We start from the raw sequence: 26826 nt of genomic DNA on the forward strand, positions 1-26826 counted from the left end.
AATAATCCTCCAATAGATGTTATAATACACTAATTACTTAGTAGCACAATTGTGACTCTGTAAGTATTCATATGTTTTCAGAAGCATCTCACTGGGGACTTCCATCAAAGTAGCAAAGTAGATTGTTACCATACATTGGAAGCCAAGTGCACTGTTTTTAGAGACAATAATTCAAACTTTCTCCCATGCAAATTGAATATATATATGGCAAGAGCATCTTTTTTGGGTAATGTCAAAGAAGACACTTGAAGTCACCAAATTTGCATTAAGAACAGCACGACTTTACTTCACATAATAGGTACCCTAGGGCAAGGTCATAACTTTAGCAATATTGGCTAGACAGGACTGAAAATGTTGATTGGTCATAGACTCCACTCCATATATATCTCCAATGACACCGGTTTCAGTTGGTAATATTAATGGCATGTCTTTTTGGGGTTCCACCACTTCTTTTCAATGTTAAAATTCTGCCTCAATTTATGATTATCCCAAACTGCCACTTAAAAAAAGATTCTATCCTATGAGTAGATACTTGAACTGGAATTTTTATTCATAAGTATAAACAATGACTCTGTGCCACTGCTCTACTAAATCATGGAATGTACAAGTTTTGTGTGTTGTACTTTTGCCTCTTGATGAAGTTTTTCCTTGCCAAGAACAGCTCTTAAATTGTTAAGATGATAAGTAATATATTTGTGATATTTATCCCACCTGACATTTCATTGTGGGATATTTTACAGGATAGATCAAAATCAGTACAAGAAAATAATGGAAATGTTCACAATCTAGGGGATCTAATTATTATGGCACAGAGTTAAAGGTTTCATTTGCCATTAGACAAATTCTATTATCTCAATTATCACTTATACTGTGGAGAACAATTTCCTTTTCTAATAATTCTCTCATTCCCTGAAAACAACTGCAATCCCAACCTACTGTTACACCAACTACCTGAAGTTAAGGTTAGATTTACGGGCCCAATCAACAAGATAATCCTCATTTCAGATGTCAGTAGGGTCCTCAAGCTTCCCAAGCTTCTGTTCAACTTTATTAAAAATCAGAAGTGCTAAGAGCCCATGTCCCTTACAATCGATGATTCACTAGAATAACTCAGAGGACTCAGGAAAACCTTACACTTACAAGTACCATGTATAATCAAGTATGATCATCAATTATAAACAAGGATGTAACACAGAAGCAGGGCATCAGTGGCTCATACCTAAATCCTAGCTAGTCAATGGGCTGAATTTGTTGGATTTTGGTTCAAGGCTAGCCCAGGTACTAAAGTTTGCTAGACTTTTTCTTCAAAATCACCAGCAAAAAGCCAGGCTGGATATGTGGCTCAAGTGATAGAGCATCAACCTAACTTGTGCCAGGCTCTTAGTTCAAACCCCAGTACTACCATAATTTTTTTCGAAAAGATACAACACAGAAATGGCCAAATGGATAAGCGGGCAATCAATCTTGAAGGGAAGACGATGGTCCTCGTTCTTTGGGACCACCAACCTCCCAACACTTCCATATGTCTTACCAACCCCAAGATTCCTGAAACTTATGGTTCAAGAGTCATTTGAATCATCGAGCTTTTATTTCTTAGATGTACTTGACTGAATCAACCGTGGGTCACTGGAGACTGAACTTTTCAACCTGGTTCCCCTCTCCAGAGACTGGGGAGGAGGGGAACCCTTTAAATTCTAATCCGCTAATCATGTGTATGTCCAGTTCTCCCACTGAAACTCTGTATGTAGGTTAAACTCAAATATAACAAGGGACTCATTATGAATAATCTAAAAACAAATCTAGTCACTCAGGATATTCCAAGGGTTTTAGGAACTCTATGCCAGGATCAGGGATATGTCTGGAAAAGTCACATTTACTGCCCTGAAGGCATATTGTATCTAAATAATACTACTTTGTTCACTACTATGTAGCCTGTTTTTTTTTAAATTAAAAAATACAACATTTCAATCTTCCAAATGTATTTTAACATCTCAAAGAATGTGATTAAACACATTAAGCCTGAAACTTCAAAGTACACAACGTTTTAAGTCAGAACTAGGAAGAAGTGGGATTGTAGAGAATAATCTTTTTTTAAAAAGAGCAAAATTTAAATTTTAGATGTATTCTATTTTCTATTGTTCTCAAAAATAATTTTATTTCTAGTTTTAAGGAATAGAATTAAGCCAAAAGCAATAAAGAACGAAAAAAATTCTGTCAGAATTTTTTGTTCTTTAAAATGCCTAAACATTTTAATGATGAAATACAGAAAAAGATACAGTATAACAACATCTTGAAATATCATGACAAAGGTTTGATCATCACTGATGGATAACCTGTGTGCATTTGTATAATGTATTTATGGAACTTCAATCCTTATTTATTTGTGCTTATAATTTATGCATCTACTAAGGTCATCAAAAATACATAAGGAGGTAGCAATGTCAGAACGTTCAGCTTCAGGGAATATATTTCCATGTTTTGTTGCAAATATACTATATGAACCTGAAAAAATATCATAATGCTCTTTTGTTAGTAATCTCCCTTCCCATGATTTTTATTATTATTTTTTTAATGCTGGCCCTGAGGCTTGAACGCAGGGACTGGATACTGTTCTTTAGCTAGTGCTCTACCACTTGTGTCATGGCTCCATAGCTCCACATCTGGCTTTTTGGTGGTTAATTGAGGACAAGAGTCTCACAGACTTTCTGGCCCAGGCTACCTTCAAATAACTAACCTCAGATCTTGGCCTCCTGAGTAGGTAGGATTACAGGTATGAAACAGTAGCACCCAGCTCCCATACTTTTAAAACAAGTAATAGTCAATAAAGACTTTTGTGAAAACAAAGATACAGTACTTTTAGTATAAACTAATTAAAATATTCATACTTATTTAATATTGCACTCAACATTTTCCCAGTTTAACCATATTTTGCATATAGTTAATTTTTTAATGAAACTTTCAGGAGATAATACAAACATCCCTTAACCAAAGGAGATAAATGTGTACAAGCTTGTATTTTTTTTTGGGGTCCGGTCATGGGGCCTGAACTCTGGGCCTAGGCGCTGTCCCTCAGCTCTTCAGATCAAGGCTAGTGCTCTACCACTTGAGCCACAGCGCCACTTCCAGCATTTTTCTTTTTGCTTATGTGGTGCTGAGGAATCGAACCCAGGGCCTCTGGCATGCAAGGCAAGTGCTCTACCACTGAGCCACCTTCCCAGCCCAAGCTTGTATTCTTAAGAACAGTATCAACTTTAGTGTCATAATGTGTTTCCAGTATTTTTTTCCATTTCCTTTTTGTGCTAGTCCTGGGGCTTCATTTCAGAACCCTTAATAGAAGATAAGAGTCCTACGGACTTTCTTGCCTAGGCTGGCTTGTAACCTCAATCATCAGATCTCAGCCTCCCAAATAGCTGGATTACTAGTCTGGCCTACCAACACCCAGCTCTAACTTTAAATTGAACACAATGAATACCAGGAAGTGGAAACCTGTGTGTGTGTGTGTGTGTGTGTGTGTGTGTGTGTGTGTGTGTGTGTGTGTGTGTGTGTGTGTGTGTGTGTGTGTGTGTGTGTGTGTGTGTGTGTGAAAGAGAGAAAGAGGGGGAGAGAGAGAAAGAGGGGGAGAGAGAGAGATTAGATCAAGGGAAGGCGGAAGAGGAATGGAGGAAGAAGGGTGGGTATATGAAGTCATACTATTCAATGTACATATGTGAAATGAAACCAGGTAAATTGAGAGGATGAGTAGGGTTGGAAGAGATAGGGGAGAATGATGGAAGGGGTGACACTGATCAAGATTACTTGTTCTTACAAACTGACATGTTGAATTGAAACCCTTTTGTGCAAGTACTTAAATAATAAAACGAAGTATAGTTTAGTATAATGACACCATGTCTTAGGACTTTGGCTAGTTTTTAGAGATGTATCGAAGGTAGCTTGAGGTAAAAGGGTGATCATTGATTACCATAGATATAGAGTTTCTGTTGAAATCTAAAGACAGGGATTAAGAGAGACATCAGAAAGCAATGGAAATCAAATAGGGTCTCTTTTTTTTCCCTAGAGTCTGTTAGCATTGATTTCCATGCTGAGAAATCTACTGCAGATTTCTGAACTCCAGAACTGTAAGATGATGCATTCCCTTCAAAGCAACTGTTTGTGGCCATTTGTCACCACCATAGGAGGACATTAATACAGACATAATACATCCATTTTATCACAGTAGTGGCAATATTCAAACTTTAGGCTTATCTAGTTAGTTTACATTTCTCTGTCAGCATCAAGAACAAAATGCCTATCAGGTAACACAAAAATGTAGCAAAAGATGCCATCTTATATAAGTTGTCAATCTCAGGCTTGTTAATTTGCTTTTTTACTTGTTTGTGTATTTGTGAAGTCATTTGACATTTTAAATCTAACTAATTACTAATTACCATTTTTTATTATGAGACAAAGTATTGCCCATTCTAAAGTAAAAACAATGTTTGCCTCTGAATTCAGGCTTTACTTACCACTACTTGGTTGTGTGACTTCTGAAGTTGTGTTGACTTGTTGAATCTATTGTCACAACATGAAAATTGAGTATCTCAATACTTACCACATTTTTATTTTATATTTGGCGATATAAAGTATCAAATTCAACTGGCTCTTAGTAAATACTCAACAAGCATAAAATACTGTCTTCCTTCTTGATAATTCCTTTTGACTTTGGCTCTAAGTATAATAATCATAGTATTGTATTACTTGTGTATATAAAATATAAAACTTATTTATGTAGGTTCATATCAATGTTTTATTTTTTTTAATATAGGTTTTTTTCCTGACAAATATCCTTTAGATAAAAATTTAAGAAAAAGTATGCAGAGGTATGGGTATTTGCATAGCACTGGCCAGCATGGTGTTGCCTTCAGGTAGAGATGTTAGATTTCTTTTTTTTTTTTTTCTTCTCTAGATTTATTTTACCAAAGCAAAAACATGCCATTTTACTGGTGGCTCAGAGCAACAAAAAGGCGGGAAAAATCCTTAGCATTCTTGCCTTAAAGTAGAATACAGTTCAATTCTTCGTGTAGAGATGTTAGATTTCTGAAGACAGAATACCAGAACTTTTTGCATTTGAAACTTTTGGTCTTCAGGCATTCAGTGTTTAGAGAAAGTAATTATGAAAAACTTGCTTCTTTATTTTTTACTTATAACTGACAGGGATCAAGATGCTTTGAACTCATAACTTCTTTGTTTAAATGGCAACTCTTGTGTACAGCTATGTAAAGATAATAACAATATTTTTAACTGAATTTTTTTAAAAAGTTAAATGAAAGCATTCATTCCATGAAGGTTATACTACTTGGTTTTATAACATTTATTTATTTATTATTTTTGTGGGAGTCTTGGGGCTGGAACTCAGGGCCTGGGTGCTGCCACTTGTGTTACTTGGTTTTATAATATTTATTTATTTATTTATTTATTTATTTATTTATTGTGGGAGTCTTGGGGCTGGAACTCAGGGCCTGGGTGCTGCCACTTGTGCCACTTGTGACTATTTTTTCTCTTTTTGGGGGAGATGAATTGGAGATAAGAGTCTCATGGACTTCCCTTCCTGGACTGGCTTCAAACTTCAATCCTCAGATTTAATTCTCCTAAGTAAGATTATAGGCGTGAGCCACCAGGGCCCAGCCTACAACTTTTATTTTAATCTGTGGCCGGCCATTTGCTTACTTTTTTTTCTCTGTTCATTCATCTATCGACAGTAGAATAGAGCTTACCTTGAAGTGTGTTTGTGAGGATAGCATCTTGAACTCTGTGAAAAAATTAATATTCTGTTTTATACCTAAGTGTTTTTTTTACTAACTTTATAGCATTTAAATCATCATGTTCTTTTTCTTTCAGTACTGAGGGGTTGAACACAGAATGTCCAATATGCTATAAAAGCAGTTTGGTATTTGAGCCATGCCCCCAGTCCTTTCATTACATTTTGTCTTTCAGATAAGGTCTTGCTAACTTTCCTAGCATCTGTGATTACGGATGTGCACACCACATCATATCCTTTATTTTGGCATATTACTAAAATTTGAACTTGGGGCCCGGAGCCTCTGTTTGCTTGCTTGCTCTCTTGCGCTTAGCTGGTTCTCTACACCTTGAGCCACACTCTGGCCTGTTATTGAAGTTTCGTTTTGTTTCCTTTGAGACAGAGGTTTAGCTGTGTCAGACATTCTGGCCTTGAACTCCTGGGCTCAGTCTCCTTCTGAAATAGCTATGTGCCACAGCACCTTCCAATTTACAGATTCTGCATTGCATGTTCTAATTTTAGAATAGAATTTTGTATCTGAATGCAACTTTTTATTCAAAAAGTCTAAATTGTTGCATTTTTACACGTCTTATGCTTCCTCCACTGTCATGGAAAATACATGAAGTGGAAATTTATGAGAATTTGCGCCTGCTTCTTAGAATGAATCTATCTTTTATGTCCCTTTAAAAGGACATTAGCTTTAACTCTTCACAATACTTTCTTCCCTGGAAATACTAAACTTTCTACTTACCTGGTGGATCTTCTTTTGGTTCAACATTACAGAGTCCAGTATTTTATTCAATGGAGGGTATTGATCAAATGTCTGCCAACCATTATTGGGATTCTCTAATTTCTAACTGTAGGCAGAAGGGGATAGAAATATTTTCATTTTTCTGCAACTTCATTCCCATCCTCCATGCATCTGTAATGAGGAACAGTAGTTTCAGGAGGCAGTCATATAAGAGGAAATTCTCTGTGTTGCTGAGAGGTTTCCTTTCCATACTGTTGACCAGTAAGCAAAGCTCCTGTCCATGGTTTCCTTGTCAGAGTCCTAGCGAGGGACGCTGCTGCACCAGCGAATATCATCTTATGTGCTCTACTCTGATGACCTCAGGGGACTTCATGCCCAGATTCTATGCTGAAATTGGATTTTTGTCAAGAGACTCAAAACTTATATCCTGTTCTCCTACTTCTCAGTTGAATTTTCTAGTTAGTTCATGACTAGTCACAGACTAGTTGTTATAGTCCTCAATTTGATCCCATCTGCCCTAGATTTTATAGGAACATTCCTGAAGTACAAGCTTCATGGCTTTGTTTGTTTGTTTGTTTGTGGTTGTGGAGTTTGAACTCTGGGCCTGGGCATTGTCCCTGAGCTCTTCAGCTCAAGGCTAGCGCTCTACCACTTGAACCACAGCACTACTTCTGGTTTTCTGGTGTTTTATTGGAGATGAGGCTCATGAACTTTCTTGCCCGGGCTGGCTTTGAACTGTAATCCTCAGCTCTCAGCCTCCTGAGTAGCTAGGATCACAGGTGTGAGCCATTGGTGCCCAGCTTCATGGTCTGTTTTTCTGGTATCTGACACTCAATGGTTTCTTTTTCATTTTTACCATGATTTACATTGTTTTTTGAGTTAACAGCTTGGGACTTACCAAGGGATATATGCAGATACATTTTTATCCTGAGGTAGGAAGTTACAGTATTTCTTTTTTTTTCTTAAGACCTTTACTTTCCTGAGCCCTGCCTGGCATAGTACCCAATGAATCCATATTTGACTCACATGATTAACTGAATAAACAATAAATCTTTATGAAAGAAATCATGTGCTTTATTTCTTGTTAATGACAGAAAAGCCATATTCTTGAATTTGTTTTTAAATTGTCATACAACTAGTAAAGCCATATCACATAAATTTATTTAAGGTGCTATTTAATAATTGCATGAAAGTATTCATAGTACATATGACCACAATAGAGTCAACAAACAGGTAGACACTTGTATATTAGAAATAAAACATTAACACCATTAAATTAGGTCTAGTACTTCAATCAGAGAAAATGTTTCGTTTGGTTTATCTTACCTTATTAGGTCTAAAAGATTCCCATTTTATTAATCACACATGTGTTTCCTCATGTTCTAAAATTCAAGTTCCATTTGCAACAAAGAATTTCCAGATGATTATGTCTATCGAATTTGTCTTCCTAAACATATTAGTTAGCTGTAAATTAAATGTAATTTGAGGTTATGATACTGAATAATACTTTTGCATCCAATACGAGGGAGGGAAATCCGTGAGATTACTCCCAGAGCCTCCCCATGCTAAGCAAATGCTCCACCACTGAACCACATGCCCATCCCAGAATTAATATTTCTTTCAAATTATAGCACTTTTGCAGAAAATCCTATATGCTCTCCTAGCTACCCAAAGAGTATATATCTGGATCCTCTAATGCTTTTGGATAACAATATTGATTTATATAGAGAAGTTATAGATGAACTCTGTTGTCTTTTTTTTATAGTAGAAACATGATCTGCTAAAAACTACCCTGAGTTTTTCACTTTAATTCACTTCCCTATCATCCAGACATACTTGGCTACTTTGAGTTAGGTAACATGAAGAGTAGGTTTTCTCTGTTCTGGAGCTTTTGTTCTACCTGCTTGAAATGTATTTCCTGCCCCAGGACCTCAACCCTTTCCTAGAATAGACTTACTTCATCTAAATAACTTCTATGAATATATAGATTGAGTTTCTCTTTCTCATATCAAGCGTGGCTTTGATTCTTCACACAGAACCATCACTATACAGTACTTGGGTTGTTAATTTTGATGTGGTTTGCTTTTTCAAGCCAGTCTTTCTTTGTTAAGTAGCCCAAGATGGCCTTGAACTAATAACCTGCCTTTGTGCTCAGCTTCCTGAGTTCTGAGATTAGAGGTACACATTACCTTTTAAATGCACTGTTTAAAATAGCTCTAAAATAAATTCCTTTTATGAAAGATAAATAAACTCATAGCAAGCAAAGACTAGCTCTCAAGTTTGAAACTCCAATGAGTGCCTTTAAATTATTTTTTATATTGGAAATGTAAAATAGGGTAGTAAGTAATATTACCATGTAAAAAAGAGATACTTAAACACTACTTCCACAATGTTAGCAACATGGAGAATTATCAGTATTAATACATTGTCAAGTAGTATCTGCTTTGAGACTAATCAGTAAGTGTCAGCTTGTTTTCCAAGCAGTCTAGCAGTGATCAATCACATAAATATAAACGTGATATTGTGATAACATGAGTTAAAATTTAGCCATGACCTATTTATTCCAGGCACTTGAGAAGATGTAAAGAAGTAGAGAATTATCCAGGAAGTTGGAAGGTGATGGGGGAAAAAAAGCTTTGATCTAAATAAAAGTAAATGTATAATTCAAACCACTTGTCACTTTCAAGTTTACAGAAATTAATTGGTACTCCAGATATTTTGGAATCACTCAGCCTTCTTGGTTGTTTAGTGCTAGAGGAGACCCTCACTTTAAACAAGTGCTTTTCAATTGTAACAGCCTTCAAAGTCATCCGTATAATTTTGTTCATTAAGCTAAATGTCTTAGGACGAGCAGGACATCTAACTACTTCTCCATAGTGGTAAATTATATAAAATGATAGTTACAGAAAAACAACTAGAAAATCTATATACTTCCAACTTTTTAGGCAGTTCATACTTACTAAAAGGAGAAAAGAAATAGACACATGAAAGGTTGTCAGAGATGGTTCAAAAGAACTATTGCAAATAAGTTCAAAACAAAGAGCTAAGAATAAATATATGGCCATTAAATTTAAGGAAATTAAAACATTACTTTGGGACATTGTTTTAAAAGTAAAGGATCTAATAAAAAGTACTGGCAATCACTAAAAATCTGGTCCAAAAATGTGATATTGCATAAAATCAAATACTACTTAATTATTAATAATAAGCAAGGTCTTTTCCTACATACTGATATACAAAGTATATATTATTTTGTAAGTTATGCTGCTGCTGGTAAAAAGTCAGAAAGATAAATGTTATATGAACACATATACTTAGATATACACATATAGGCACTTGAATAAATTATAGACTTAAATTATACATAAATTATATACTTAAATATAAATGGGATAAATTATATACTTAAATATAAATATGAGAAGACTCATAGTAAATTGTGGTTGTTTGGGGGAGGCAGATTTGAAGTAGGAGACTATCCACTGTATGCATATGTGTGTGTGTGTGTGTGTGTGTGTGTGTGTGTGTGTGTGTGTGTGTGCGTAAATAGATTACAATTGAACTTTTTTATTAGTATACATTAGTTGTACAAGTGGAATTTCATTGTGACATTGCCATACATATATCCACTGTACCTTTATGAGCTTCACTCCCTCTATTACTCTGCCTTACTCCCCTCTCCCTTCTTAAAACAATTCCAGCAGATTCTATTGCTTTCATATATGCATAAATTACTTGGGGCATATTCATTTTCATTTACCTTCTCTTGCTAAAACTCACACCAAACACAGAATATTTTACTTTCCTGGGGTGGATGTGTGTGTGTGTGTGTGTGTGTGTGTGTGTGTGTGTGTGTGTGTGTATTAATTGTACAAATGGGTAAAATCTGAGGTGCCTAGAGTTAAAAGCTTCAATGTTTAGTACAAAACATGTGGCTCTTAATAGCTATTAAGCCACTGTATAGCAAATGTTTTTAACTCCTTTTGTGCCAGGACGTAGGACCTAGAAGAATTTAGATTCATTCTTCATGATTTTTTACATTTTCAAAATGGATAAAATAGAACACACAAGACTAGAAAGGAAACAAAGTCTGTTAAAAATAATTTTTAAATATTTAAGAATATTAGATCTGGCACTGGGTCTAAGAGTGATGAACATAAGTATTTTAAGAGATCAACAAGAACTTTATTATGAGATGAGAACATCTTCAAATTCTTTAGATGGAAATAACAGACTATATGTTATGTGTAATTCAAGAACACTATCAATTTCAGTTATGATTAATGAATTTGTCCTCCCTCTCATATTCATGGTCTATTCTTAACATTGATCCAGGTAACCACTGCATATCTATGGACTTCAAGCTAAGAATATATTCTCTGTGAAAATCTTTGAGCTTAAATTCTTTCATATTCAAACATAAAGAACTTAATATAATTCTTTTTCATAAGCACTTCAGACGAGTAGCTCAAATGTTACTTTGAATTTTTCTTAAATATTCTCAGAATATTTACTTTCTCAAAGATACCACAAACAACAGGCTAGTCTAAAATGTGGTGACTATGTAACCTCAGTCAGTAATATCATGTGAGATGTAAAACTACTTAAAGATAATAAAAGAAATTTAAAAGTTAAAGTAAAAGAAATTGCTACACAAAAAAGGAAAAATAGACCAATTGCCCAATAAGTTTCTTCCTTTTACATAGTAGTTCTGTCAATGTTGATTTGAGACTTTACTTAGGTATTTATTGTAGTAGAACTTTCTCTTTTCTCTACCCCCTCCCAAAGTCAGTGGCTTAAAATTTTAACAGGCTCATTGTTGTTGTTGTTAATGCATAAGGCTCAGCCAGTGACAACCCCACACCTCTACAGGGCTATTGAGACTTAAAGCTTTATTTAATTTTATGTTAACCCTGGAATATGTGATTGGAAGAAATTATTCACGTTCCAATGCTCTTGACTTTTAAATACCTATTGCTTCTTCCTTTTGTCTAAATTGTTTAAACTGTTAATACTTTGATCCCTCTGTAGCTTGTGAAATGTCCACATGAAACCTTAATCAGTCAGAATGTTGGTAAATTATACCTTCATGCTATCCATATTGAGTACCCATTACTCCTGGACATAGCACATTAACTGACTCATTAGCTATTTCAAACCATATGGACTTGGGTTTGGGTGGGTCATTTTGATAATATCCTGAGGTGAGTTTCCTAATTATTGCAATTATGTGATCTCAATCATAAGGCCAGGCTCACAAAATAGTGTCAGTGCCTTTAGAATGGGTGTCAGTGCACCCAGACAATGACTGAGAAGAGCAACATGCTCTTTGGTTGTTATAAGTCCCTTGATACCCAAAAAGTAATTACTTGAAAAGTTCTAAGAAACAGCCAGAAACAGTCTGAGAAGAAAGGAGGCTTAGACTGCTGTAATACTTGACATTCATGATCATACTGCTCAGAACTAAACCTAAGAAGACACAAATACATCAATGTTGATAATATTTAGACATTCTATTCCTGATGGAAATTCTCTGTAACATTTAAACAACAGCAAGGAATTTTTTAAGTAAGCAAAGAATAAATGTAAAAAATCATGTTGTCCACTGGAAATTTTTGTGATGGAATCTTAAGACAAATATGAGAACATAGACATTCACATAAGAAGGTTGGGGGAGAGACCTGAGGTCTTAAACTGAAAATAAAGTTATTGTGGTAAAATGTAAGTAACGTAAAGCTTTCCATTGTTATCATTTTAAATTGCACAGCTTTTGTAGCATTATCTGTAATCACATTGTTCTTCAATAGCCATCATCTATTTCCAGAACTTTCATCTTCTCAAGCTGAAACTCTGCAACCATTAAACATACTCTTCGTTATTTTCCCTCTCAAGCCTTGGCAACTACTGTTCTTTCCATCTCAACAAATTTAGCTTATACTAGGAGTCTCCTATCATTTGAATCATGCTATGTTTGTCCTTTTGTGACTTGCATCACTTAGCATAATCACTTCATTTAATCCATATTGTCACATGTAATTTCCTTCCTTTTGAAGGCTGAGTAATAATTTTTGTATATATACCTACACACACATATATATGACATGTATATATGTGTACGTATATACAAAAAATACAGACATCACATTCTATGTATCTTTTTAATTATCAGTTTACATTTCTGTTGCTTTTGACTCTTATAATTCTCTGAATGTGGATATACAACTATCTGCTCAAGTTCCAACTTTCATCTATCTATCTATCTATCTATCTATCTATCTATCTATCTATCTATCTATCTATCTAGTACAATGCTGACAATTGAACCATAGACTTTGTGTTTTTAATTCTGAAAGATTGTTTTTAGTCCATAATACATTAAATTTTATTAAGCCATAAATATTGTTTTAAGCTATAATATATTAAATTAATATCAAATATTAATTTTAAAGCCTCCCCTGGGCCTAAATGTACTAAAAATGAAAACATCTCCCATTAAAATGATCATTCATTTGAAAGTGAAATTGAGGAAATCCCCAAAGCTTAACAGTTCCCTTTTCCTGTTTCTGTCTTCTCCTTTAGATAAGAGTCAAAACTAAACATTAGAAGTCAAAGATTTCTATTTCTGGTACTCTAAGATATATGTACAAGGGTTAACACAATCTGTCTTCCCAGGATGGGTCAGGTAGGACAATACATGTTACCATTGCACTATAAGGACAGGGCTTTAGAGGAGCGTGGCCATGCTCAGGTTGATGTGCACATCAGACTATCAGAATATAAAGGTTCACTGGACAAAAAGAAAATGTTCAATTCTATCCCGTATACTAATGACACAAGATTGCTAGCTGGCAAGCAGTGAGTTTTGACCCTAATTAAAAAAAAAAAAAACTTCAGGGGTTGGGAATGTGGCTTAGTGGTAAAGTGCTTGCCTAGCATGCCTGAAGCGCTGGGTTCAATTCCTCAGTACCACATAAACAGAAAAAGCCGAAAGTTGCACTGTGACTCAAATGGTAGAGTGTTAGCCTTGAGCACAGAGAGGCTCAGGGCAGTGCCCAGGCTCTGAGTTTAAGCTCCAAGCCTGGCAAAAAAAAAAAAAAAAGAAAGAAACTAAAAAAACTCTCTAGAAATGGAGAGATAATAGGCCACCTCCTAAAATAAACATATATTTAAACTGGAATTGCAGTGAGTGTGAATGGGTCTCAAGTGTGGGATATGTCATTCTCATTTGTTAACAGCTTGGGGATTCAGGGGAAAATATTTCCAATTTAGAGGTGGAAATGACAGGCTTAGAAAACATGATAAATTAGGAATAAATAGAAGTTTTGTGGGGATTTTTGTCATTTGTTTAGAGGAACTTAAAATTAAAGCACCTGATGAAGTGAAGTCTGACTTGGTAATGGGAGACTAAATCCAATAGATTTATAATATTCAACAACTAGTCCATTGAGAAGAAACCCCCATTGGCTTTAATTTTGATGGGAGAAAGAAGAGTAACTTTGCTAAGATTTTATTGTGGAATTGTTCTAAAATTGGGCCTGTCTAACTTTATTTCCATCCACTGAGCCATCTGAAGTAAATCTATTACTTCTGGTATAGAGCCAAATACCCAATAGACATTTTATTTGATGCAGTCTGAAAGACCTGACTCCTTAAATATCAGTCCCTTAAGATGTCACATGGTGTTTAAGTAATGATTCAAGCTGAGGCCACTAAATTTAATTGCTTAGTGTGACAACCACTTTATAAGCAAGAACAATCATATTTGGAGCTAAGTCTTATCTAAAGAGAGTCAAATATAAAGGGGGAAAAAATCTTTCCCAGAAGCCAAATGTAAAGATGGGTGAGGTATCTTACCTCACTTGAATGGGACTACTTTGTAGAATGAAGACAGAAAAACTGGCAGGTAACGCTATTTGGGGGGGCATAAGTATCTTCATACAGCTTCTGTACTGTCCCCATGATCTTATTCCCATGTTATGCTAACAGGGTAAGCAGTTTAATAGAGCAGTCAGGAGAATTTGTAGTTAAGACTTCCTGAGTTCTAACCCTGTACATATTGATTTTAAGCTGTGTAGGCAAGTCCTGTACTGCTTAGAGCCCCAGGTTCATTCATAGTAAAATAGGAACAAGAATCATATGGTATCATTTTTTTTTACATTTTTAAGGATTAAGTGAGTTAATAGAACAGGGTCTGGCACATATTAATAAGTCACAATAGCACTATGGCTATTGATATTTCTGAGAAAGTGCTTTCCTTCTACTTAACATTTGTATGGGTGTGGTGTTTATTGGGGTTTGAACTTCAGGTCTTATGCTCTTATCTTGTTCACAACTGGCACACTACCACTTGAGCCACACCTCCAGTTTTGATTTTTGCTGGCTCATTGGACATGGAGTCTTGCAGACATTTCTGTCTGGGTTGTCTTTGAACTGCAATCCTCCAGGTCTGAGCCTTGTGAGTAGCTAGGATTACAGGTATGAGTCACCCGCTTTTGGCTTCCATTTAATATCTTAAGAACTAAAGGCAAATTTTAAAGAAAGCCCCAAGTGGATAACAGACAATGGAAGAGAAGAATAAATGGTTTTCTTTTCAGTCCGTGTTTATTATTATTTCAAACATTTTGAAATTAAATTTTTATCTATACTTTGCTGTTCGGGACTAGTCTGTGAATTTTGCTCATTCATAAGCCATGGTTTAACTTACCATCTTACGTTAGATCTAATAGAAAGCCAAGAGCTGTGGTGATCTGAACTTACTTTTCAGGGACAGAAAAAAATCACTGAGCTGGATTAAATATGCCCTTCTGTTTTGGAATATTTTACCTTGGTATATATCAAGGTTGGTTTAGCTTACCAAAGAAAGGATGCCAGTTGGGTGGCTTTTATAGAAAGAATAGACTACTTTTCCAGACAGCTGGAACCTTTTGCTGACCTTTGCAGATGACTGGCTCCAGTATTAGCCTTTTTTCCATAGTCACTCCTTTACAGAACTCCAATATTCATGGTTCCTTTTCATTGAATTTATAAGGTGTACAGAGCATTCATCATGTTGTAATGGTTTTTATGATTTCAGTATGACTGACTACTCCTCATGTACTCAACAGTTTCCAATAACAGTGTGTAAATGGGGATTTTAATATTTCAACCATTGTAAATCTGTTTTCTATCAATGTGTTCTGGCTCTCACTTCACTTTATCATAGAGATGTACAAAGTAAATATTGTCAATGTGGGGCAGGGTTAATTGGGTGGATGTCCAGTTTATGTAATTATTTTACAAAGTAGGGAAACATCCCTATATTTAGTTAAGGAAAGTTGACATGACTCCTGATACCTGCAGAGCCATAATAACTTTTCTCTAAAGATTCAACCATGAAAAATAACCAGGTTCCCAAATAATTTGCAATTCATGGATGAAGATTTTTTGTATTGGCATGTGCAGTATTTTGGAAGAATGAATATGATTGTTTCATTTTTAGAATGTATTGACCTTGATGGAATAAATGACCATCTAATAACTTCATTTTTCTTATAGGTTGCTGTCAAAAGGGAAATCTTTTGTTGAATGCTGAAAAGATATGAAACTATACATTTTACTGTTTAGGGGTTTTCCCCCCTTAGCAAATCCCCGACTACATAAGTATAAACTTAAAGAAAGTAGTAGTAAGTTTAATAGTGATCCTGGTTTGTGCAAATTATCTGTAATTAACCTTTCCCTTCTGAATATTCTAGTATATTATGTCCATTATACTCCAAAATGGAAGGTGGCAACCTGATATGCTCGGTGGCATAGGATGATGAGAAAAGTATCATGGAAGTCTAAGGAGAAGCCAGAGCATGATATAAAGATCAACCGACCCTGTGAACATATTCAAGTTTCAACAGACATTCAGATTCAATCTGGGGAAAGATAGCAAGCATGAGTAATGGTGAGAAGACTTCTATGGATGAGAAAAACAATCAAGATTAATAGAATAACCGCTAAGGTGAATGAATATATACCCAGTGGAGTCTTTTAAACAACGGAAGAGGGTAGTCTGGGTCACATGATAGTGGCAATGATGGAGAGATGTGGTAGAAAGGGTCTGAAAGGGGTTGGTGAATGTGCTAGCCATCTGTGGTTCAGGGGACTGTAGAGTTAAAGAAGATGATCAATTACAAAGTTAGTCAACTATATAAATTAAAATTAGGTTTTCCTACATCTGAGTCAATGTATATAAATATTGATTGACCTCAGTACACATAGAAATATTGACAGATTTCTTACAAGTGTTTCGGAATAGAAAAAAATACTAATCAAGATTTATATAAGATTGTCAAACATGGGAGGGTGTCTATAAAGAAGATAATTAAATGGTGGTATTAAAAACAGGGGAGAAAGTCTGTCCTCTGAACACAAATATACTTCTATTTCTGTGACTATGGTCAACATTTTAGAAGAGAAATCTTTAAATTGTAGATAAATAACAAGGTTTAAAAAAATGTGGCTAACACTGCAGTATTCATCTATGGGATAGAAGAGAAACGCCACTTGAGCTTTCAAGAAAAGACCTGCTCTGTAAGAAAGACAACGATTATCTGTTATTAAATAGGGCTCAAACAATCCTATAATCTAGGTCTTTCATCTAGATGGAACATGTCTGAATACTGCACCTGGACTCTCCAGCTATTTTTAGGGCAGAGAGCTGGGGAAATAGTTTTTATCTTGGAACTTCTATTGATCCTGATGGAGTGGTTTGTGCTCCAGAGCTCCGAGAAAGAGGTGACAAGAACTTAGGAGTGACAAGAACTAACTTCATTTCCTGGTCTTATTCACAGTTCCTATTTACGGCAGCTTCACCTCACATCAAGAGGAGGAATATAAAGAAGGACAGGGGTTTCTTCTGAAAAGCAATCCAGTGGAATAGTTTTTACATTGTTGAAACTCTTGACAGTTATATTAAAATACTTACTGAAAGGTCCACTCCTGGATGGCGAGCAGACCCCACCTAGTACCTGTGTTACCCAGGTAACTGGCACACCTGGAAGAGGTCACATCCGCATCTGCTGAGGTCACATTTGGATTGGATGTGGCCACACCTTTCTCCCACCTGTTCCCATCTTGTCTTACCTGGTCCCACCTCCCATCACCTGGCCACACCTTGCCCCACCCCTACCCTAGATAAGGCCTACGCCCTCTTTGTCAGCTGGGTGGAGTGCCAACCTGGCCTGGTGCCAGCCAGTCTACTGAATAAACTTACCCCTTACCTGAATACCACGTGTGCGGTGTGCTTCTTACTCAGCTACCTCTCTTTAAAAACTTGATCCCTCTAGAAAATTATCCCTAAGATATTCTGGTAGATGAGAGAGACCTAATTGTACTTCAGTCATTCAGTAATTGATTTTTTTTAAAGAAATGCTAAAGGTTTTTTTTTTTCTTTGATAAGTTCTTTTAAATATCTAAAAAACTCCATGGAAAGAGAGGAGAAAAATAAACAAATATCTGAAGATAAAGGGAGCCACATAATTTATACATCTGATTTTCTTCTACCTTCAACATCTTTTTTCCTTTTCTGGCTTACTTCCGCCTTTCCTGTCTTACATCAGTTTCCTCATATGTACCACTGGAATTACCTTCTCAGAAGGCTCTGATTATGCTAATATTCTTTTGTTGTTGGTGGCTGTGGGAATTGAACTCTGGGCTTGGACACTGTCCCTCAGCAGTTGAGCTAAAGTCTAGTGCTCTACCACTTGACCCACAGTACCACTTCTGGTTTTCTAAGGGGTTTATTGGAGATGAGTCTCACAGACTTTCCTGCTAGGGCTGGCTTTGAACCGAGATCCTCAGATCTCAGCCTCCTGAGTAGCTAGGATTAAAGGTGTGAGCCACCAGCCCCCCCCATTCTCCCAACCCTCCCCCCCGCTTATGCTAATATTCTTTAAATGTGGGGCATGTGGTTTTTTAACAATTCATCAAGATTGGACTTCTACCACAGAAAACTAGGGAAAGGAAAATAATTCTGCCTTCATGAAAAGATAATAGTATAATTTATATGATCATGTGCTTTCTTTTTTAGTTACAATTTTTTTTTCCTGATGACCATATGAAAATATTTATATTTTTATACTGAGGCAGACACAGGCTGCCTTGCCAGTTTTTGTTTTGTTTTTTGCTTTTGGTAATGGTGGGTTTGTTTTATTCTGTGTGTATGAATGACCACTTAAGCTGGGCATCCGTGGCTCACAAATGTTATATGAACTCAGGAGGTTGAGATCTGAGAACAGAGGTTTGAAACTAGCCTGAGAAGACAAATCTGAGGTTCTTATTTCCAATTAGCCAGCAAAAAATCAAATCTAGAGGCATGGGTTAAGTGGTATAGGGCCTACTCATAAGGTATTGAGTTCAAGACCCAGTACTAGCACAAAAATAAAGAAGACCACTTATGTTCTGAGCTTTGATGAATTCCTAGTGTATAATTTTCTTTGACTCAATTGAGTATCTGAAATGAGAAGGCACATTCCTATCTGGCCCTTACCAGCATTCTCCAGATTCTGGAGCAGCTCATACAACACTGAATCATTGTTGCTTGCCCTTTCTCAATGTTAGCTGAGCCCTAGAGGCATCATAGAACCTCACATCCTGGATTTTGAAGTTCTGACTAGCCCAGTCTGCTACAGGAATAGATAGTTCAGAGGATAGTTATGAAGTAGTTTCTGCCAATAATGCCTATTCTCCGCTCTGATGAGGCTATTGTTGCATTTAAGGTTGTCCGATGTCCCCTTACCTCTAATCAGCTTCATAGCGAATTCAGGCTATTGCCTGATAAATTAACACACATATATTTCTACTTACCATCTTATATTTAACAACTGTATATTAATTGTTTTCTCATAATCTCTCCAGTACCACAAAATATGGCATGCAAAAAGCACACATATGTGTGCACACTTGTGTACACACACACATAAAGTCTTTTTGTTTGGTCAGATTATAGTTGAAATACCTATGAGATCCTTGTGACAATATCAAGGACAGTCTGTCTATCTCCCACCTAGAAATTCATTGGATTATTCAAAACCTGCATGCAGATTTTATTCTGAAAATATGGCAGCAATAATGTTTTCCATCTTGCCTTCTCTTGTCCATTGTGATCTACTATCCATTGCTAGGTCTCTATCTTTTCTCCCCCAAAACTTGATGGGCTTCTGATTTGTTAGCAGTCAGTAAGAGTGGGTAGTAGTGATGCATGAGCATTGTAAGCTAAGTGAGAAAAGGCAGGGCAACTTCCGCCTTGTTTTGTGGAACACTCATGCTGATATCCTGAGCCAGTAAGAAGTCTCAGTTCTTCTGAGCCGGCCTGAATTCCTGTCTCTCTATTTGAGTCCAAACATATGAGTGATCATACCTTCTGATGATCCTAGATGCAAAGCTTAGAGTCATCTCAATCTGTGAACTTTCTCAGAAGGGATATTCCTTTTTTTCTATGGCCTTTCAAGCTAATGACCGATGGGATATGTCAATATACTAATATAGCTATTACTTTGTAACAATTAGGTCATATCACATTGAAATGTTACCATTTCAATGAAAGATGAACAGTGTCTACAATCTGGGTGTAGAATGAGAAGCAGATTAAAGACTTAGAAGGAACAACCAGCCAATGGGCAAGGAGCACTAGGAGAATGTGATGGCACAACAAAGTTAAAAGAGAGAGACTAACAGAGAGACAGAGAGAGACATTGAAAAAGAGAAATAACTCAGATTGCAAGTGATTTTAGGAGGTAAAACATGAATAATATGTGACTTCTCATTCTCTCACAGTGATTGGCATCAGCAGGAATATAAGAAAAAAATCACACGGAAATTGAGAGCCAAATGAAGAAAACTTTAAAGTACATTTTCAAATGATAATTGGTACAGTTATTTAGACTCTATCTCTTTAATACTTGCTTACCATTGATATCTTCTAGCTGTAATTGCCCTAATTCACGTGCAATCTGCATGATAGCTAGGTGCTTCCCAATGTCCAGAAATGCAGGTAAAATTGATTCAAAATTTCTTTCTAAAATTCCTCAGCATTTTCAGTATTTTGTGTTCTCATAGCTGTCTCTGGACAGCTGCTTATTTTTAATGTGCTTCTCTGTTTGAGTCAGATTAGCTTAGCTGTAGAGCAGGGACTCTCTTTTACTCTCACACATGCCAACTGCAACAAAAGAAAACAGGTAGAAGAGGAGCAGAAATAGCACCTGAAACAACTTAAATGGTATCTATTATCATTCTTTAATTTTTTTTATTTGTTTTTGTCCATCTACAATCTACGTCTCTACTAGACATTTCCCCCATTTGTAATTTAGCCATCTCTCCAGTTGATCTCTCTTCCTTTTTTTTTCTGTCTTGCTTCCTTCCTGAGTTGTTTTATTTTTGTTTTTCACTCTTTGAAAACTCAAGGAAATTCAAAGATTTTTTTAAATTCTCTGTGTATTTTTTTTGGTGGTGTTCAACAAATAAAATTCTCTTCTATAGGTGATGTTGTAATTCTAACGACAGTAAAGAAACCATGTTCTGATATCTGAAATATATTTGTTCTTTCAAGGCTGTTAGTTGCTCTGCTTAGGAAACTTGTCATAGTTAGCTCAGGCTGATATAGTAAAATACCAAAGACTACAAGGCTTACAGAACAATAGAATTTTGTTTCTCAGATTTGATTTGGATCTTGGAGAATCTAGGATTAAGAAACCAGAAGATTCTGTGTCTAGCTAGTGATGACAGACCTACTGGTTCACAAATGTCTGACTTTTCCTGATGCCCTCATGTGGCAGAAGGTAGGAGAGAGAGAGAGAGAGAGAGAGAGAGAGAGAGAGAGAGAGAGAGAGAGAGAGAGAGAGAGAGAGAGAGAGAGAGAGAGAGAGAGAGAGAGAGAGAGAGAGAGAGAGAGAGAGAGGAGGGAGAGGAGGGAGAGTAGGGAGAGAACATTGTGATCCTTTTTATAAGGACATTAATCCTATTAATGAGGAATCTAATATCATGACTTCATCACCTGCTAGAGTTTCCTCTTCCAAATAACTAATGTCATTCTCTTACCTTTCTCACTTACATTTTTTTTTTTTTCAAGAACAACTGCAGTGTCTTAAGATAATGGGAAACTGGCTGGAATAACCCAGGCTCTTTTCCAGTCACCAGAATAAGATTCCTTCAACATTTAACCTGAGGTATTGTGTGACTCTGAGATCTAAAAACGTTCATTGAACTGCTTTCTGGTATGTCTCAGATGCAGAGCAAGAGAAGCATGCACAGTCAAGACTCCATCCACTCCGGCCAGCTTTTCTACTCCTTGGGAAACCCACCCACAAGGAATCCTAGGCTTCTGTTGTCCCTTGCTATCTATGTATAAGTAATACATCTGCTTCTTGTAACTTGTTATGTATGTGGGTGTTCTGTCTCACCAGACTCAGATAAGCTGGGAACTAGTGCGTAGTGAACCTGTTTCACAGATATCATCACATTGGACGTTAGGATTTAGCATATGAATTTTTTTGGGGGGGGCACAAACATTCAGTCTATAGCATATGTGTTCTGACATTTACATATTTGAAAATATCTCCATTTTTGCTTTCATGCATAAGGATAACTTGACTGTGCTTGGAATTCTTAAGTACCATCATTTTGTTCACAATTCTGTGGTTGGCACTCATTTATATCTTTTATGTCACAAAGAAGAATCCTTGAAGTCCATCTAACTTTTCAGACATGTATGGATATGTTTTTTATCATTGCATTATGTAATCAATTCTTTCTTTTGAATGAAAAAGAATTTTATATATTTATCCTCTATGTAACTAATTTTTTTCATGGTTTTAACAAATTGGATTCCTCACTAGTTTAAAACTTAGAATCTATACTATTGTATCTCCTTTCTTCTTTCCTAGAATACTTTGTAGTTGTTACAATAGTTCTCCCCATCTTGATAATCATGTTCTAATGCCTGTACCTTATGAATATATTACCTTATTCCCAAAAAGGACTTCACAGATGTCATTCATTACCTTAAAGATCTTACAAATTTTAGAAACAATTGCCAATGAACCATTCCCTACTGGAGCACTAGCGCAATCTTAAAAGGTAAATAGCGTCATCACTTTACCTTTTTGAAGAAAGAGTGGCTGCTTATTTGATTTAATAAAGACAAATCTTCTAAATTCATAATTTTCTCTTCCTACTTCTTCATGTCTTCTGTTATTATCTCTTAATGTTTGATGACTTTTAAGTACACCAAGTTTATTACCACGTTGGAACCTTAAGCATGCCCTCCCCTTCATGAAATCTTCTTACCTCTTCTGTCTCCTAACAATTCTCTTCCTTTTGATTTTTGCCTGTATGTGGAAATTAACTCTTACTGTCAAAAGTTTCTAATAGGATTCTATGATTTTTCTCAGTGATTATTTAATTGCTGTCAATTACAACAAGGCTTCAGTTTTAAGAAGTTTTTAATAGTTTTTTTTAATAGTTTACCTCTATAGTCAAGCTTAAGGAATATTTGAGTGAATTAATGAACCTGAATTATTTTTGGTACTCTGATAACTTCTAGCCATTTCAATAGTTCCTTTGTATCACTTTTTCTTGGTCTGAGACTGTCATCTTTTATCTTCATTCCTCAGCTCTGTGCTAAAGGAAAATTGATACTGGTTTGCTGAGTTGTTGTTCTTAAAAAATACTTCCATATTTATTTGAAATATCCTTTAGACAACTATATACCAGGCACTATCTTCAAATCTCAGTAATTCTCTCTTGATGTAAAAAGCATGATTCAATGGTACGAGCCCATTACTGCAAGAGGCCTTGTAGTATTCATTATTTGGTCCTAATGACTCAATAGAAATATGTTTGGGGTTCTGATGATGTCAGGGTTTTCCATGACTCAAGATTATTTATCAGTAATCCATCTACAGCACTATGTGTACTTTGCACTTCTAAAAGAGTATGCTGGACACTGGCACTCCAGTCCTTCTTACAAGTCACTCCATACTACTTTTACCATAAATGTCTCAAAGTTTTGTGCATATGGCAATTATTTATCTTTACTTCTGTTGATGATATAGATTTTTCTCTTCCTTTTCCTTTAAAATTTTATTGGACATTTCAGTGGAAGTCAGGGAGAAAGAAGATAAAAACCTGCTTTGATCATTTTATTGTGCAAAGCTGTGTGAAGGGTTTTCTCACCTGACTTTGGTCCCTAAACTCTGTATCTTGTCTGTTTATTTATTTATTTATTTATTAGTGTTTGTCAGTAGGAATTATATTCCAAGAAATTGTCACATATATTAAAAACTCAGAGTATCCACACATTATGAAATAATCCTGTAACAGATTGTCCAGATAGCTTCAAAGGAAGATTTCATAGCTCTAGTAACATTTGCATTTCATAGCTGATTGAGTACTCTTGTGAAATGAATCAGCACTGTCATGAATACTATACCCTGTTGATTCACTCCAATAGACTGGCATTTGAACGCTTATCACCCTTATCAAATCAGTGCAGTATTGCTAACTTCACTCCTAGGGAATGGAATTTTTAGTAGCCTTCTTTGCCCTGGCTTGGAAAAAGAAAAGAGAGAAAGCTCCATGAGGTATGAAAGGACACTAGACTTCTTCCATTTTATAAGTGAACTCAACCGGTATCAGATGAACTCTAACGACATGTGTGTAAAAATAGGAAACACTAAAGTGTCCTCAGAACAGAGTTATTCTTTTGAATGTCATTATTGGAGACTGATCTTGGAAGGAGGAATTTCCATTCATGATTATGGTTGTTTTCCATTAGAAAGACTTCATAAAATAGATTATATTCTCTTAAATGTCTTTGAATAATAACTGTTTTCTCACATATCTCAGACATAAAGCATAATTCTTTCAGAACCAAAACCAACATAGATACATCACTTATTGCATCCAATTGTTTCTGAACTGTTTCCCATTATGTGTGTGTGTGTGTGTGTGTGTGTGCGCGCGTAAATCCATCTTACATAGCTGATAATCTAGATATAAAGGATAAGCAACATTGTTTCTTTTTCCACAAGAGATTATATTTGGTATAATAATATTCATTTGGACCATCCATTTAAAAAAACAAGAAAATAATCTATATTCTTTTAAACCATAATGTATTTACACTCTATGTAGTACTAAGTTATCTTACTATCTTAAAGACTTTTTTAACACAAATGTGTTAAGCAAGCAGTAGGCATTATCATGACTTGGATTTTCTTGCTTTAGTACACAGGCATTTCAGAGATCTAACAATATTAACTATTCTAATGGTTTTTTCATATCCTGAGATAACTCAATGTAGTCAGTAACAAGATAGTATATACGTCCTACACCTTTTTCTATGTTCCTGAAAATGAAATTAATATAAATTAATATATAGAAAAATATGTGAAATAAACAAAGACAGTACAAAATATTAAATGCATTGTAAAGTAACTATTCAAAAGAAGGTACAGCTCAGTGGTAGAGGGCTTGCCTAACATACAAAGGCCTAGTGGTTCCATCCCCAATATTGAAAAAAAAGAATACATACAATATTGAATAAAGAATAGGGTTCTGGGTACCAGCTGATATTAGCTTCCTATTCAAGTTTCCAAAGTTTCTCCAATGAATATACGTGGATGACCAAAAGAGCTTTCCATAATGATTAAAATATTCTATAATCTTCAATTTACAATATGGTAGCCACTACACATTGCTTTGAATATTTGGAACATGACTCATTCTACGAGGGTTCTCAATTTTAATTTTTGTTTAAATTAATTTAAATGAAAATTGTCTCTGGAGGGGTTTGGTAAAGAGAGCATGAGTCTAATGTTAAGATCAGACTTCTTATTAAGCACCAAACATTTTCTGTAATTTTAGCTCAGACAACCTGAGTAAAACAAAAGATTGAAAACTGACTGTTAGAATCTGCGTTGTATGTATATACAACACAGATTGTGTGGTGGGTAGAATAGTGGGAAAACTGGGAACAGAAGTAGATTTGCACTTGGCTCATAAATTTGAATAGGTACAATTTAAAAAATTAAAGAAGAAAAGTTGTGGAAAACAGAAAACAAACTATCCATTTTGGGAATGAACTTTTTTTTTCTGCTTATGTGGTGCTAAGGAATCGAACGCAGGGCCTCAAGTATGCACAGCAAGTGCTCTACCACTGAGCCACCTTCCCAGCCCTGGGAATGAACTTTTTAAAGGATATAGATGAGTACCTTTGGACTCAAGAGTATTCTTAGCATAAAGAAAATTGAGAAAGTAAGTGAAAAGGGGTCAGAAAATGGGAAGTTCTCTGTTTCTGAAAGTTGTTATATAATACTGACAAATTCCCCTTCTGTTTTTTGGGAGCTAACTGTTCCAGCTGGATTGAGGGCTCCTTATACAATGGCACAAATTGGTTTTTATCATGCAAATTCAAAATTTAGTACCTGATCTAAAATGATCTTGAGCGTTTGCTGTATCCAAAGATTCTCACAAGTGAGGAAGAGAGCAGAACCTACCAAACCTCAATCAGAAACAAGGGATACAGTGGACAGGTGCAGGAAGGACCAGAAAAATAGAGGAACAGGAATCCCCTCCCCCAGTAATAACCTTGAGGCACTTCTAGTCCTTCCCTACTGGCCAATTGAAAAGATAGAGTTGAGACTGTCTTCTGTCTCCTTGTTGGTTATTTACAGTAAAGCTCTTTCCTTTTAAACAAAGCAGTGTCGTGGCACTGGCTTCCATTTGCCTCTGCAGTGGGCACTTGCTCAGTATTAGACATACAGTCACATCTGATGGGTATGAACTATGCTAGATATTTTTGTTGTCCTTATGTTGTTTTACCAGCTTCTCTTCACTTAAACCTTACAATACTCATGCAATATGTCTTGCTCTCTATTGCCAACAATGATAGTGTCTTCATTGAAAGATCAAATTGAAAGGAAAACCAGAAAAGTTGTGGACAAAAAAAAAACAACCCTGATTGAAAAAAGTACAAATGTCTAATATAAACAAATGAGAAAACAAAACCAAACAACCAAAAAGCAGCACAAAATTTACCATCTTACTGGCAAAATATTAAAGTCTTGGAAATAGACCACATATCAAATATTCATTCAACAAGGGGATATTTGAAAGTGTACTATGTATCAGTGAAGGGACAGGATAACAAAAAATATGATACCCTAAAATGTGTCACTCTGACATAAAGATTATCTTGAGTTGAACATTTGGAGAAACAACAGAAGCAAGAACTCTTTGACCTCCCACCTTTCTATGTAAAAATCAAGGTATAAATTCT

At 35.7% G+C, this 26826-nt stretch overlaps 1 long non-coding RNA gene across 2 annotated transcripts in view; it reads right to left on the reverse strand.

Annotated features, from left to right (window-relative positions):
* The window catches only part of LOC138829311 (uncharacterized), a 47739-nt gene that overhangs the window by 6581 nt on the left and 14332 nt on the right, over positions 1 to 26826 (reverse strand). For both annotated transcript variants that reach the window (XR_011372537.1, XR_011372538.1), the window contains exons 3-5: positions 7851 to 7988; positions 6525 to 6695; positions 5751 to 5785 (exon numbers count right to left, since the gene is read on the reverse strand). This is a non-coding gene — a long non-coding RNA (uncharacterized lncRNA). The remainder of the gene's footprint in view (positions 1 to 5750; positions 5786 to 6524; positions 6696 to 7850; positions 7989 to 26826) is intronic.

The sequence above is a fragment of the Dipodomys merriami genome, unplaced genomic scaffold (genome assembly GCF_024711535.1).
Source record: "Dipodomys merriami isolate MVZ:Mamm:240054 unplaced genomic scaffold, mDipMer1.0.p SCAF_17, whole genome shotgun sequence".
In the NCBI taxonomy this organism is placed as follows: domain Eukaryota; kingdom Metazoa; phylum Chordata; class Mammalia; order Rodentia; family Heteromyidae; genus Dipodomys; species Dipodomys merriami.